This window comes from Archocentrus centrarchus, chromosome 24, assembly GCF_007364275.1.
Source record: "Archocentrus centrarchus isolate MPI-CPG fArcCen1 chromosome 24, fArcCen1, whole genome shotgun sequence".
Lineage (NCBI taxonomy): Eukaryota > Metazoa > Chordata > Actinopteri > Cichliformes > Cichlidae > Archocentrus > Archocentrus centrarchus.
In genome coordinates this window covers 8,291,580-8,307,163 of record NC_044369.1, presented here as the reverse complement: position 1 = coordinate 8,307,163, position 15,584 = coordinate 8,291,580, and positions in this window count along the sequence as shown.

Below are 15,584 nucleotides of genomic sequence, written 5' to 3'. Positions count from 1 at the left end.
AAAGATAATATGGAGATGAGAGGAGGTAAAGGAAGGACGGAAGGAAGGAGTGAAATGCTTTTTCCTCAGAACTCAGGCTTCATTATATCTTCGCTCTGATCTGTCCGCTTTGGTTTTTCTCCCACATCTGTAGCATGAGCTTCTCCCAGTGTGGCTTTATGTGTGTATGATTATATGTTTGAACTATTCAAAACACTAAAAAAACACTTTTATATACTAGTGTAATAGCAAGACGCGATGTTGCAGGGTAGACATCTACCCATGAATATCTGTTAACACAACTGCCATCAATGTAAAGAGGGTTAAAACCAACAAGAGGCTGAAGTTAATGCTGTATAAATATTACGCCCACAGCTGTCATCCTTGTCACCGCGGTTCATTAGAGTGAGTTTGATATCTTGACTCTGTAAACAACCCCTTAGGACTTAAAATCTCTGTTAGTTTCTTAGTTTATTGTCTAATGCTGGAAAACCTAGAACACAGACCATCAAATTTAGTTCACTGTGCCACGGATAACAATTTATTTTATCAAAATTATTTAGCAATCCTGCTTGCACGTAGTCCAATAAACATACCATAAAACTCTTTAATCTTACAGTATGATGCTGGGATTGTTATCATGCTGCAGTATAATATAGCATTTTTACCAATCAGACACCCAGCTGGTAGAATCTAAACCAATGCTGATCTATCTTTAGACAAGTTAGGCCTCTTACTGATTGACTGGTGAGGTTTAAAAACACTAATATGTCTTTAAACACACTTCAGAATCTGTAAATAAAGGATATTAGTGTTTTAGAGGTAAATGGATTCAAAGCCATGCATGTTTTCAAGATTTTGTTTGGTGCATTTGTTGTCTTAGTTAAAAGTAGCCCTCCATTACAGTTGCAGCTGTGTAGCAAAGTTAAGACTGTGCTCCCAATTAAACACAGATTAAAAATCCAGATTAAGAAAAAAAAAATTTAACATTGATAAAGAGTTTAGCATTACATGGTTTGTTTATTGTTATAAGTGTTATGATTAATCAGATTAAGTCCTTGTTTCAGGTTAAATGTTGTTTTATAATACAGTACCAGTCAAAAGTTTGGACACACCTTTTCATTCAGTGTTTCCATTGAAACATTGAATGAAATTTCCCAGAGGTGCTGAGCGCTCGTTGGCTGCTTTGTCTTCACTCTGCGGTCCAACTCATCCCAAACCATCTCAGCTGGGTTTAGATCAGGTGATTTTGGAGGCCAGGTCATCTGACGCAGCACTCCATCACCCTCTTTCTTGGTCAAATAGCTCTTACGTTGCCTGGAGGTGTGTTTGGGGTCACTGTCCTGTTGAAAAACAAATGATGGTCCCACTAAGCACAAACCAGATGGGTTGGAATGTCGCTGCAGAATGCTGTTTTAGCCGTGCTGGTTAAGTGTGTCTTGAACCGCCAACAGCCTCACCAGCAAAGCACCCCCATACCATCACTCTTCCTCCTCCGTACTTCACAGTGGGAACTACACCTTTTCTGAGTCTTATGAAGACATGGTGTTTGGAACCAAGAATCTCAAATTTGGACTCATCAGACCAAAGGACAGATTTCCACTGGTCTAATGTCCATTCTTTGTGTTCCTTGGCCCGAGCCATTCTCTTCCTCCTGTTGTTCTTAGAAGCAGCTTCTTTGCAGCAATTCGACCATAAAGTCCAGATTCACGCAGTCTTCTCTGATCAGTTGATGTTGTGTGTGTTACTTGAACTCTGAAGCATTTAGGTGGGCTCTTATCTGGGGTGCTGTTAACTTGCAGTTTCTGAGGCTGGTAACTCTGAATTTATCCTGTGCAACAGAGGGAACTCTTGGTCTTCCTTTCCTGGGGCGGTCCTGATAACGTTTGATGATCTTTGGAACTGCACTTGAGGATGTTTTCAAAGTTCTTGAAATTTTTCGGATTGAATGACCTTCATGTCTTCATTTCAAGTAATGATGGACTGTCATCTTAATTTACTGGAGTAGTTCTTGCCATAATATGGATTAGAATATTACTCAAAGAGGGCTATTCACTGTATACCAATTCTACCTCTTCGCAACTCAACTGATGGTCTCAAACACATTAAGAGGGTAAGAAATTCAAGAAATTAACTCTTGACAGGCACAGCTGTCAACTGAAAGCCATTCCAGGTGACGACCTCATAAAGCTACAGAGAAAATGCCAATATATACAAAGCTGTCATTTACACAAGAGGTGCCTACTTTGAAGAATCTAAAAATAAAACATATTCTGGTTTGTTTACTAAATATTTCCATATGTATTTCTTCATAGTTTGAATGACTTTAGTATTAATCTACAATGCAGACAATTTTTAAATAATGACTGAATAACCACTGAATTAGAAAGTGAGTCCAGAATGGTACTGTATACTGTATAGATCTGTAATCAGTTTTAATGTCAAATTTTTATTTATAACACATAGTTTGATGTCTGTTTTTCACCTTTTTATGGGATTAAAAAGTTGTTACTGTTATCCTAAACTACAAACTAACAGACTTAAAAATGAAGACTGCTAATATGAGGTTTAGGAGATTAGGGCAGATTGTTTCAATATTTGAAGAAGTGGCACAATTTGTGATGTAAAGCTTAGACTTAATCTAGATCTCAGTCTTTATGACGAGTCCTCTTTGATGCCCTGAGATGCCATTTCCTGCCATTCCGCCACCCCTGGACATCAAGTGCATGAGTCTCCGATTGGCAAGCTCTGGTTGCTCACCTGGACACTGTCGCTTTTACTATTTACATATTCATCAGATGACTCATGAATATTGATGAGCTGACTGCGGGCGCAGTGGGTGCCCAGTGGCTGCAGGGCATTGTGGGAAATTAGCCGCATCACTAATTGTGATCCACCGCCCCTCGAGCGTGTCAATCAAAATCAGGAAGGGTGATACTTTTGGGGGCACCTGTAGCTCCAAATATGTATGCATGAAGAGACAGCAGGAAAAAGAGCAAGTGTGTGTGTGTGTGTGTGTGTGTGTGCATCCAGGGCCACAAGACCACTCCGTTGCCATGGTAACCTCTACCATCAGAGCACAGGAGGCTAAGGCCTGGGATCTCAGAGAGAGTGATGGAGTGAGACTGAGAAATGAAATGAGCTATCTGTCTGTGTATCTGTCTGTCTGCCCACGGTATACTGTGCTGCTCTACAATAAAGACAGGCTATATGTGGCGAGGAAGAGGAAGGATATATGCCTGTCTTATGATGCATATGCAAAGATGAATTGCCTTTTTCAGACAGTCAGTTCAGTCCTTTGCCTTTAATGAAGGTTTCTTTTTGACCTTACCAAAAAGAAAACAGCCCAGCGTGAGGGTGAAGAAACAGCCTTCACTACTTCCCGCCCCAGACTGTGTTATGAAGCTGCGAACAGCTTCATTTCTCTGACACTCACTGGAGCTCATCCCTACCCTGGCGGTCTATATATGTTGATGCTAGCGCCTCAGGTCATGCTAAAACCATAGACTGTATCTAAAAGGCAGACTGTGACTTTACCCCTTAAATTATAGAGTACTGTTTTTATCAACTTTGGCAGCATAGCATCTTAGCCATCTTTTTGGAGTGACTATATTTGAATGGGAAGGGGAAGGGAGTGGGCAGTTATCAGTGTACAATAGCAAGCTTTGTTGGCAAATTCTATCTATAGACTTAATTGGTAACTCAAATTAGCTGAGGTGAAACCTAGCAAATAGCTAACAGCCTAGTTGGGATCCGCCTGTCAATCACAACAGCCAAACCCCTAGTGCCTCTTATGTCTAATTTTAAGCCTTAATAAAATTTCAGTGGATGAGTTTGAAAAGTTAATAATGTGTTCAGTTGCCATTAAGGGAGAAATCGGCCACAGAGACCAAAACTGTTTTTTTTGTTCAGGGCTTCAAACATGTTTCTGTTCTGCTTTAAAGTTAGGCATTTTAACATAGAAGCCTGTTGGGATTGACTTACTTTTGGAGCCAGTCTCAAGTGATTTTTTGAGGAAGGACCTGCAGTTTTTGTTGGCTTTATTTTTTTAACCCTGGAGGGCTTGAGGTTACCTCTTGAGCAAAACAAAGCGGATAGTAGTATCTGAAGGATATCAGTGCTGACAGGTGCAGTATTCTGCATGTTTTATTCTCAACAAATCACATTAAAAAACAGTAAATCCAGGAATGAACTAATCAACAACTAGTCTGCTGTCTGTGCACTCAAAGCCTCATAGAGCCTCTTCTTTGTTGCCATATATTTCTGCTGTTGGCCTAAAACTCTGTATTTGCACAATTTACTCCTGTTTGAAAAAGACAACTCTTGGGTGTTTGGGGGGGCTGCGGCAGAGAGTGCACATAATACAGAATCACGTTGACATAAGGGCTAAATGCAAGGATAGTTGGTAAACTGCAAACACGCATGTAGGTGGAATGCTACGTGGAAATTTAAGTCTCTTAACTGAGACATGGAGTGGGCTTTAAAGGGGACATATTATGCTTCTTTCAAAATCTGCATTTTTATTTTTGGATTTTATCTGCACAGCTTTGGATTGGTCACAGTTTAAAATAATCATTAGGTATCTTATACATGGCCGGGTGTGCAGCCCCTCAGATTATCCACTGAGTGAAACAAGCTGTTTCAGCTCCTCTTCTTGTAAAGATCACGCTGCTTTTAAGCTTTTTTGAATTGGCTGCCCCTCGGAAACTAGATATTTAAACAGCAGGTTGGTGGCACTTCTCTGCTAGTTGTGTGCCTGAGATGAGAATATTAAGTATATTTGCTCTTGCTGACATCATACAGAGCCAAGAGTAGAAAAAAAAACTGTCGAACAATCTGAGGCCTGAGCTTTTGACTCACAGGGATTACTAGTATTTTGGCTTTGAGTCTTAAAATCCACAATTGTAACAGTATGTATATAAAATAAAACAAGTGAAACCAGAATAGGTCCCATCTATCCATTTTCTTCTGCTTCTTCTTTAAAATGATGGAAAAAAACCAGCTGTTCTGCCTTCACAATTTATTACACATTTCTGACGATGAGTTTACATCTGGGGAAGGAAGCAACATTTACATGTTATGTGTTGACATACTACAATAAACAATGTGTTTATATATGCATGGGCTCATCAAATATTCCTTCCATTGCTATGAATAAAAACATATTTCCATGATATACCTTGCTTATAACCATATCCCCATTCAGCTACACTTCCCCTTTGCATATCTTTGCATGTGTACTTTACTGTAATTTTATCTTCTGAGCACAAACATACAGTATAAGGTGATATTGCACCATCTTAAAACCTAATAAAAATGTATATATATATTTGTCAAAGTGCTCAAAACCAGTATGACATGTGTTAAAGGTATGCTAAAATTACACGCCATCTTGCATATTTTTTTTGCCACTTGATGTGACATTTTGTGACATGAGTACGTGTGTGTGTGTGTGTGTGTGTGTGTGTGTGTGTGTGTGTGTTCAGGGACAAAGCATTCAGTGTTATTTCACCACATCTCTCTCTCTCTCTGTCTTCTTTTTTTGAGTGGAAGTTTCCAGAACTACGTCTTGATGAATTGCATGGCCCGGTGTTGGAAGTGCAAGATACAACAGTGTATTGCAGGTGAGTGAAGTCATTAATATTTCCTCTGTATCAATATCACTGGTGGAATGGTGTGTGCAAAAGTGTGTGTGCTCCAGATTGACAGGTGGATGATCTCAGTGAGTAGAGCACCTTGGGATCGACTGCATAATCAGGGAGACAAAGGAGCAGAGGAAGAGACGAAGAGAGAGAGAGAGAGCGAGAAAGAGAAAGAGAGAGAGACAGGGCGTGTGAAAGAGAGAGAGAGAGAGAGAGAGAGAGAGAGGGATGAGAGAAGCAGAGAAGTACGGAATAGTAAAATTCCCAGAGGGGTGAAGGGGTTGTGTGCTCTCGTCTCTGTTTATTTCCCTGCATTCGTTTGAAATGGTTTGTGTGTGTATATATAAGTTTCTCTAGCGCTTTGTGTATGTGTGTGCATGCATGTGTGCTGGTATATGTAAACCAGCCTGTGTGCGTGCGTGTGTGTGTGTGTGTGTGTGTGTGTATGGCAGGTGTTTGATGGTTTGCAGCAGTAAATGGGTTCATTGTGAGAACAGCAAAGGTTCCACATCAGGAGACTTCCCTGATAATTATACAGAAGCAGTCAAGTAAAATGCACACACATTCGTTCCCCCCTTATAGGCTCCTATCAGAGTTGTTGTGGTGTGTTTCTTGTGTATTGTGGCATGTGAGTGTGTAATGTGGGTGTTTGTCTGTGATCTCAGGTGCATTCGTATATGCTGCGGTTGACATCCACGCTAGTTGTTACACAGTAAACAGGATTTCCCTGGCAGCCGATGACTTAAGAAAACAGCGTAAAAGCTTATGGCCGACCGAAGGCTCAAAGCTGCCAGAGCCTTATAATTGACCAACTCTGCTTTCAAGTTTCGCACCATCCCTCTCAGTCCTCTCTGTTTAGCTTTGCTACTGTTTTATCTTTACCTTTTTTTTGTTGTTCTTCTAAATCTGCCTGTTTTATATTTAAGGATAAACAAAAAGCATCACAGGCCAAGCAGACGACACTGAGAGGCATCTGAATTTGACAGAGGGCGGCGAATCAATATTGCTAATGATGGTTAGTCATGTTGCAAGAAAGGAGGTTCTTATTAGACCTCAAACTCTAAATTTTGTGTGTAATTTTGTCCCAGCATTCCCTAATCTTGTTGAAGTACTATTTAGTGTAAAGTTTTGTTTTTAACGCAGTAGGCTATGACAGCAGTGAAAGGGTGAAAACTCAAGATAATAATGTCTTTTTCTGATGAAGACACCATAAAGCAAAGCTGGAAACACTACTTACAGCTGTGTTCTGTCCAATGCGATCTAAAATTTAAGAAAAACAATCATTCAGTGACATGAGAAGATGAATAACATGTTTGATTTGTAGCTAGAGCTACACTAGCTCATCTTGAAACAAATACTGCAGATAAGGAAAGCACAGATATGAAAAAGGCTAAATTGGCCTAACAACAGCTTTCTTGTAATTTCATTAAATAGTTGTCAGGAAAAGTTCTCCAGGTTTCTTGAAGGACATCCAAAGCTCTTCTTTGGATGTTGGCTGCCTTTTGTTCCATTCCCTGTCAAGATGATCCCACACTGCTCCAATAATATTGAGGTCCAGACTCTGGGGAGGCCAATCCATGACTGATAGTGTTCCATTGTGTGCCAGGTATGTTTTTAGTGCAATGGCAGTGTGTTTGGGATCAGTATCATGCTGATAAATTAAGCCATTGTTAATCAAATACTTTCCAGATGGAATTGCATGGTGGATTAAATCTGACAGTACTTTTCTGTGTTTGTAATTCCATCAGCTTTGACAAGATCTTCAACACCATTGGCTGAAATGCAGCCGTAAACCATGACAAAGCCTCAACTATAGACACTCTCTGGACCTCTCTCCTGACCTCCTCTGTACATGTTGATGATTTCAAGCAAAAATTACAAATTTGGATTCATCACTCTATAAGACCTGTTGCTACAGTTTTTCCAGTCCAGTTCTTGAATAATATGGCGTACCTCAGCATGTTCTCCGTTTCCCTTCCTTAATATTGGCTTCTTAACAGTCACCCTTCCACTGAGGCTTTATAAACAGATGGATCAACTGAAGGGCCAAATGCATCTCTCAGGTCCTGTGTCAGGTTTTTCCTATAAAGGACCTGACTTTCAGATAATGTTCATCTACTGTAGATAGTTTTTAGGCCTTCCACTTCTTTAGTCTATTTTCCTCAAATTTTTTAAGGGCTCACTGCACCCCATGCTGAGACATGCCAAGTTTTCACCTAAAGAGTGTGTAGCTCTTTGGGAATCACCTTGCAGGTGCAAAAATACTATTTTATGCCTGTCAGACCGTGTTATCTTTGGCAGTTTTCATAGATTCAACTAAAGAAATGGGAACAAATTGCCTAAAAATACAATTCAAAATTGTTCTTTCCTGAGTTGTCTGTTATGCGTAGACACCACACTGGTTTATCCCTGGAGTTAGGTGCATTTTTGATGCTTGAATTGTTCATAGTTCAGTGTTAAGTGGCTTGAACAAACAAACAAAAAAAACCATTCCTCTGAAAATGGTCAGGTACACAAACTGAAAATGAGTGAAAAAGCAGCCAGTATCCACAGACAAACTTTGAAAGACCTCCAGAACGCCTGGAGAAATAGGGCTCAAGACTGTTTTAAAAATTACAAGAAAGTCTGGCTTCTTGGAAGCAAAACATAAAGCAGTTTTGTATCTCCATACTGACATCTGAGGTCATTGGTGTTCATTAACAGTGCTGATGGAAACATGACACCCTGATGAAGACACTAATTTTCACCCTTTTTCCGACATGATGCATTGAAGTTGTTGCCTTCAATGCATCATGGCACCTTCTGCAGCTCTTTTTCATGTAGGCTACAAACTCTGCTCATCTTCATTCAAACAATGATCTAACATCACTCAGTCAGTATTGAAGTTTGAAGTTCTGCAGTTTACTAACCCAGCATAGAAAGGCAATCCTGATCTGTGCCCATGTTTTAGAATAAACAATCAAACATATAAAGAGTATAATTCACATAGTTTTTCATCTGCACTAAAGCTGAAGTGTAAAAATGTTGATCTGCATTAGAAAAGAGAGCTAAGCATAGAACTACAATTTTCCTTCTTGTGACATTAAAGACTAGCTGCCCCCTGCCAAAGGCAGCCCAGCAGATATTCCCCTGTTAAACGGTAAAATGATGAAATAACAGTTTTATACTGTTATTATTTTTTGCTTTGGTTGCTGGGAACTGAATTTTCTTATAGTTGAAGGTATTGCCTGTAAAATATATGTGCCAGACAAACATGAAAGTTCACTTTTTCCACTTTAATCAATTTTGGGGGATGAAAACAGTAAGCATGTATCCAAATATTTTGACTTATCTATATAAAATGTATAGTTCACCCTGGTAGCCCTGGCGTTGTCATATAACCACAGCTATGGTTTGATTCTTGCTAAGGACCTTTATTGTATGTTGTACCTGTTTATTTTTCCTGTTACTTTCAAATGTTTTTAACTAATAAAGTAAACACACCTTGAAATTGTATATGTAATACATGTAAATATAGTTTATGGTTTGTACTTCACAAAACACTGTGACAGTTGTAGTTTGTCAGCTTTGTCAAATCCAGTAAAATGTCAACATGGAACTTTTCAGTTGTCTTAAGCAGCATAATTAATGCTATAGTGCCCCATATGTATTTATCTAATATTATTTTTGTTAATGTGTCACAGTGTGAAGGTTAAATTGCGTCCTTATTGCTTTTGCGTGCCCATTTGCGTGCATGCCTAACTGCCTTTTTGGCTTGCTCAGTTTGTATATCAGAGCTCTGAGAACATTTTTATGCTATTCCTGTGATGGATTTTGTTCAAATACACATGAAATAAATACTTACACTGGTTGCAGTGTAACTTTGATGTGGTCTTGGAACCCACTGCTACTATCACGTCATAAAAATTGACAAAAAAAAAACTCAAGAACACCTCTCCCTTTGTCCTCCTTTGCTTACAGTGCATAGACTTGCTTTTCTGCTGGCATTTAAAATATATATTGGCATAAGGCAAAGGAAGCAGACTTTAATGACTTTTCTTCATCAAATATGGTAGGTTTTTCACATCAACCATGTCTCATAAGGCAGCAAATCTCTCTCAAAGTCTATACACCCATTACTTTCTAGCTAAGTTGGCAGAGCACCAAAGTTTTGGTCTTGTGGTCTCCCAATATATGAAAATCCACAAAAAGAAAGAACACACAAAACTGGAGCATAAGTTCTCATGATTAGACTTTATTTGGATTTATTCTACACAGAACACATTGTGTTTAATTTGCAGTAATTATAAGGAACAGTGTTACCCTCTGGAACATTATTGTATTATTAAAGAACAATACAAAACATCAAAGTATGCCGTCCAAAAGTCTTCGTAATACCTATAAACATTGTCCTGCAGTTGGCTGTGATTTTTTTTTTTAATATCTCCTGTGGACGTCTTAACATTTCAAGTATAGCTCTGCTCATGAAATAGTTGTCCTGTTGCTCATTTCTCAAATAAAAAAATAACTCCACCCCATATTTTTCTGTCTGCACTGAATTGGAAAAACTGAAAGAGTGAGTGGCCAGATCGTTTGATTCTTAAAGATTTTCTTTTCGAAGTAGCCTCAGCCTCCGCTTCATCCTGTTAATTCAATGTACATTGAGCATGTCGTCTCTCACACATTCACACAAACACACACACACTACATGTATTCAAACAGCTCTGCTTTAAAAGATTACAGAGATTACACAGGAATTACACGATCAAAGTAATTGAACCTGCATCGCCCCCTCCTTGCATGTGTACACTTATAGTAGCTTTGAAAATGAGTGAGGGTATGAATCAGTGTGTAAGAGTGAGCAAGTGTGAGCGCCCTCTCTTTTCTTAGAGACCTGCAGGTTAATCTCCCCTCGGGCTGCACTGCCAAAACAGCGCACTCTGCTGGCTGGGACAAGAACAGCCAAAAGGGAAACATTCTGCACTTCTTCATGCACAATAATAATCACAAAATACTCTATGAAAACGTGTGCTTTGACATCACACATGGGGTTATTTTTAAAATGCGTGCCACAGACCGGCTGTAAATAAATTCTGATAAGTTGATGCACTCTTGGTGAATATTTAGTTGCCCAATTCCCCAAAACCAACAGTTGCCCAAATTTTGTGCTGTTTTCAGCACAGTTTCCTGCAAGATCTACCAACTGGAATATGTCCTGGCTTACATTAATTTCCTGTCAGCTGCAAATACATATTGAACATTTAAAAGTTCCATAATATAAAATGGATTAGAAAAAAATACTGGAAATAACTAAGGATTGAACAATGCCAGAACAAAAGCTGTAAAAAAAGTAGGCAAGGAAGGAAAAAAAAAAAAATAATATATATATATATATATATATATATATATATATATATATATATATATATATATATATATATATATATATAAAGGAGGTAAATGCACAGCTTCAATAATAGGCAAAACTTCTTTATTTCATTGGTTTGATTTGCCAGTTCTCTAAAAGTGTCAGGATGATTACAGTAACATGAAGATTATGTTAATTTGGGGGGTTTTTCTTCAAATTTTTTCATCAATTAAAAGAAAAAAAAACAAGGAATTGGTTTGTCTGTTCACAACCAGTAGATACAACCAGGTGTAAGCATGCCATCAAGATCAGCATTAAATGATATAGCCCAAAGGGCTGAAAACCTACATCCGCATGCAAGTTGTATTAATAAAAAAAGGCAGACCTATAGTTTGTGTTTGGTGTGTTGTTGTGGCATTTGTATCTCATCTACCAGCTGAGATTTTCTCAAATCCTCTTTGAAACAATACTTGGATCCACAACAAGCAAGAAGCTGCATCCACTGCCAAATTCAACAAGCTGCAGCAGCTCGTGGTTGTTCAGTTTGACATCAACTGAAAATGATTGCAGTGAAAATAAAGTTAAAAGGTCAAAGACCCACTTGACTCTTGGCATTGAACTCACCATGCAGAAGAAAGCTTCTGTTGGAGCCTGGAGCCATATCTAAAATAATAACCACACATGCTTATTACCATTATTCTACTTTTTAACACTAGCCTGTAGTTGAGTAAATCTGAAATCCCGCAGACACAATTGAGATGCATCATCTATCAAAACAAATTGATTCATTTATTAATTTAAAGTCATAAAAGTCTGATTTTTTTCCTGCCTGTTGCATCTCGTGTAGCTGCAGGACTGAAGCGCTGCAGGATCTTAAAAGAAAAGGAAAAAAACACAGAGGAACAGGAGGAAGAAGAGATGATGAAAATCTGAAAGTACATTTTGCTCCTTCCTCCCATCCATGCAAAAAAAAAAAAAAAAAAAAAAATGGATGGGAAAAGACTTTTAGCTTTCGTGTGATCTTCAGGAGCACTTCAGAAAACTCTTGAAAAGAGAAGTTAATGAACATCGATCGACGCGCAGAGACACACAAACCCACACACACACACACACATGCACCAGGCTTACTAATCCAACAGCTGCTGAAGTTAAGTTTTAGAGATCAATTTTACAGCTTCGGTTATACACGGCTGATGGCTGTAATCGTTTATTAAAAGTACAGTTAATCATTCACCGTATACGACCATTAATTGATGGCTTGAAAGAAAAGAAAGCATCAACCGACGCTTGAACAGACGAACATTCACTGCTTGTAAGTTAAGTTGCATTTTGTGTATTTTTAGTGTAATCGCTTTTCAAGAAAAAAGTAAGAAAGAACCCACAAATCAAAAGAAAAATCGACGCTTTTCAATTTTAGCCACAGCAAACAAAACGGGCCGTGGCCCCTTATAATTATTATTGCAATACAGAGGTCTGGGGATTATATTTATCCAATATGTTGGTGAGTGACTGTCCGTTGGCAGCAGATTGGCCTTTTCTTTAGCTTTTTCGCAGCAGCTGACACGTTTCTGACCTGAATTGGACTTCTGATTTGACTTCAAGAGTAATTACAGCCACAAAGTACAATAATTAAACACGCTAAGTGGCAACACAAACCGTGGTTGCATCGCTATATGACAGGTAGGCAGAGAATCCATGTTATTCTTCTATTTAGGGATTTTTTTTTTCCGAAGAGCAGTAGAGTCCTTAAAGTAACCTAAATGTCCTGCGGCTCTATGTGTGCGTGAGTGGGTGGGGTGAGTTCGAGGGTGTCACCCTGGGGCGATAATAATTATGATATATGCACTTGACATGGAGTGGATGTATTTTATAATCTATTATATTTGTTCAAATCCCCGTTAAGTAAAATAGATTCATGCAACCCACATTTCTAGAGTGATTTTAGACCAGGCTGGACAAGACTACATACTGGTCTCTTTCTCCTTGACTGTCCATTTAACGGCGACCACCTGCTTCTTGCCTCTTCTGCTCTCCTCACCTCACGCACTGCATGGGGAGAAATTAATTTGCTGCAGATCTCGAAGGCTTAAACAAGGCAGTGACGCCCCGGCCCCTCCCCTCCGCAAACCGACAAGTAAATCCCCACAATTAGCAGATCCATATTAGCATATTAACCTGTGCTTCCTTCCGAGGCGCATCCTTTATGTAGGTCAGACACTATTTTTTTCTTAATTGCTTTTGCTGTTGACGGAGGACAAACATCTTCTGGGCCGTTTGTTATTGTTGCGTTCATTATGTCAGTGGTTACTTTAAGCTGGAAAGGTGCAGGCGCGCGCGTGTACGCGCATGCATGCACGCACACGCACGCACGCACGCACGCACGCACACACACACACACACACACACACACACACACACACACACACACACACACACACACACACAGCAAAAGGGACCGAGTTAACGGACGCTCATGGCCAGATGAAGCCGGTGTCTAACCGGGGCTGATTAAAAACCAAACAGACTCATAAACAAGGCCAGCACATGTGCTCATAGACTGGAAGCAGACAGCATTGTGAATTTTTAAGTTGTGTCTTTCAACTAAGTGCAGACTGACTAGATACGCGAATGAAGAATGAGTTTACAAGTGTCCTCTCATTACATGCATAAATAGTACTTTTTCATGTGTGGCTTGTAAAAAAGTGGTACAAACATTAGCTTGTGTGGCCTATATATATATACATATACATATATATATATATATATATATATATATATATATATATATATATATATATATATATATATATATATATATATATATAGGCTCTTTAAAACTCAGCATGGAGTCCGTGAGCCACTAAATGCATCATGGCTTGTTGCAAGTGTTAGAATATGACACAATATACTTAAAGTAGTGTTAAAGCCTATAAGGGGATTACTGCTTACACTGGCAGCAATGGACTAAATGACTGCAGGCTATATACTGATCTATTATGAATAAGTGCTGGCCCACTATTAACCCATTTAAACCAATCAGGTCTGATAGTAAATCAGAGAAGAAGGACAAGCAGATTATGACATTTATATTTTAAGTTAAATACAATATGATGCATTTGGCTATTTGATTAATTTGTTTATTTAATGTTACACCGGAACAGTTAGTGCCATAAAAACATAATTTTTTTTTTTTTGAAAAATCAAATTTTCCACACCGCCCCTGTGAGCTTAAAATCTAATCTTCTGCCTCTCCATGCTGTCTTGTGTGACAACATGGCCCTCTGCTCTCAGCGGTCCATCCAGAAACCTTGGGGCTGATCTAAATTCTCGCCTCTGGGCTGTACTGTGCGGGGTTTCGGGCCTTTCCCTGCCTCGTCAGGCGGCAGATGGACTGGCTCCTGTCCGGAGATCAGTGCGCATCTGGTGCGGCGCTTCCAGCCCCCGGTAAAGCGGGGCCACTCGTCGGCAATAAGCCCTATTAGGACCGTCTACCGTGCAACTGGTGCCTCGAGTTGGAGGCGACGGTGGCAGCACAACTTGAATAAAGCAGCGTTCACCGTCAGCCGACATGAATAATAATAAATGGTCTCAGTTATCTGCAAAGATGCTAGTCCATGGAGTGTGGCGCGTTAAGTTGCTTCCCATTTGGATGTAAGGAACACACTTGATTGGCCTTGAAGCCATTTCTAGAGCTCAAACCACCAGGTTTCACATTTCATGCGCGCTTGCTTGAGCTAGCTCTCACTCTCTCTTAAACTCACGGACCTACACCTTCAGGTAAATTTCTGTCTTTTCATCCAGATCTTCATAATGATGTGAGAGGAAACAGGTTAAGCTGCCATTCTACTGAAGGTCTATATGTCAACACGATTTCCTGCCCACAGTTTGATCAAGCTTGTCCCTCCCACTCTCTTAAAAAAAAAAAAAACAGATTTAATCAAAGCTGTGTAACATTCTAGGGGCATTTTGTCACTCAATTCCGGTCAGTTTTTGTTACTGTTTTCTGGCCATAATAAGATGACAGAAAAATCACGATCATGCGATCAAATTTAGCATCGCTTAAGATACCTTAATTGACACCACGGCTCTCTCTTGCTCCCTCCGTCTCTTTTTTGCCCGGTGGCCTTCCCATTCATCCCCCCTCCTCCTCTTCTTCCTCCTCCTCTCCCACCCTCACCCCCCCCCCCCCCCCCCCCCCCCCCACCTCTATCTCTCTCTCCCTCTCTTTCGTTTTTTTAATACCTGGCGTGCGACAACCGGCCTTCACCGGTCTCGTCGTGCAGAGGTTTCACGTCGAGCCTCGAGGCAAAACAATCGCTATCAGTTAATTAAAATATAAAAGGCCTTGAGAACTTTTTAAAGGAGCTATTTAAGACGGCCCCTGCACCGCCTGTGTCTCCGCCCGGGCCGTTTGTGTTTCTTATGAGGACTTTTTCAGACTTGACTACAGGAGTATAAGCTAAATAGTCTTGATCAAGGAGAAAAGGGAGCTCTTGTAGAATATTTTAGTTTACATGTCTTTTTTTTTTAGTTTGTTTGTTTGTTCTAGCCATGGGGCCAAAGATGATGACTATATTTTCAGTAGGAGAAATGACACAATGTGAAGAAAAATCAAT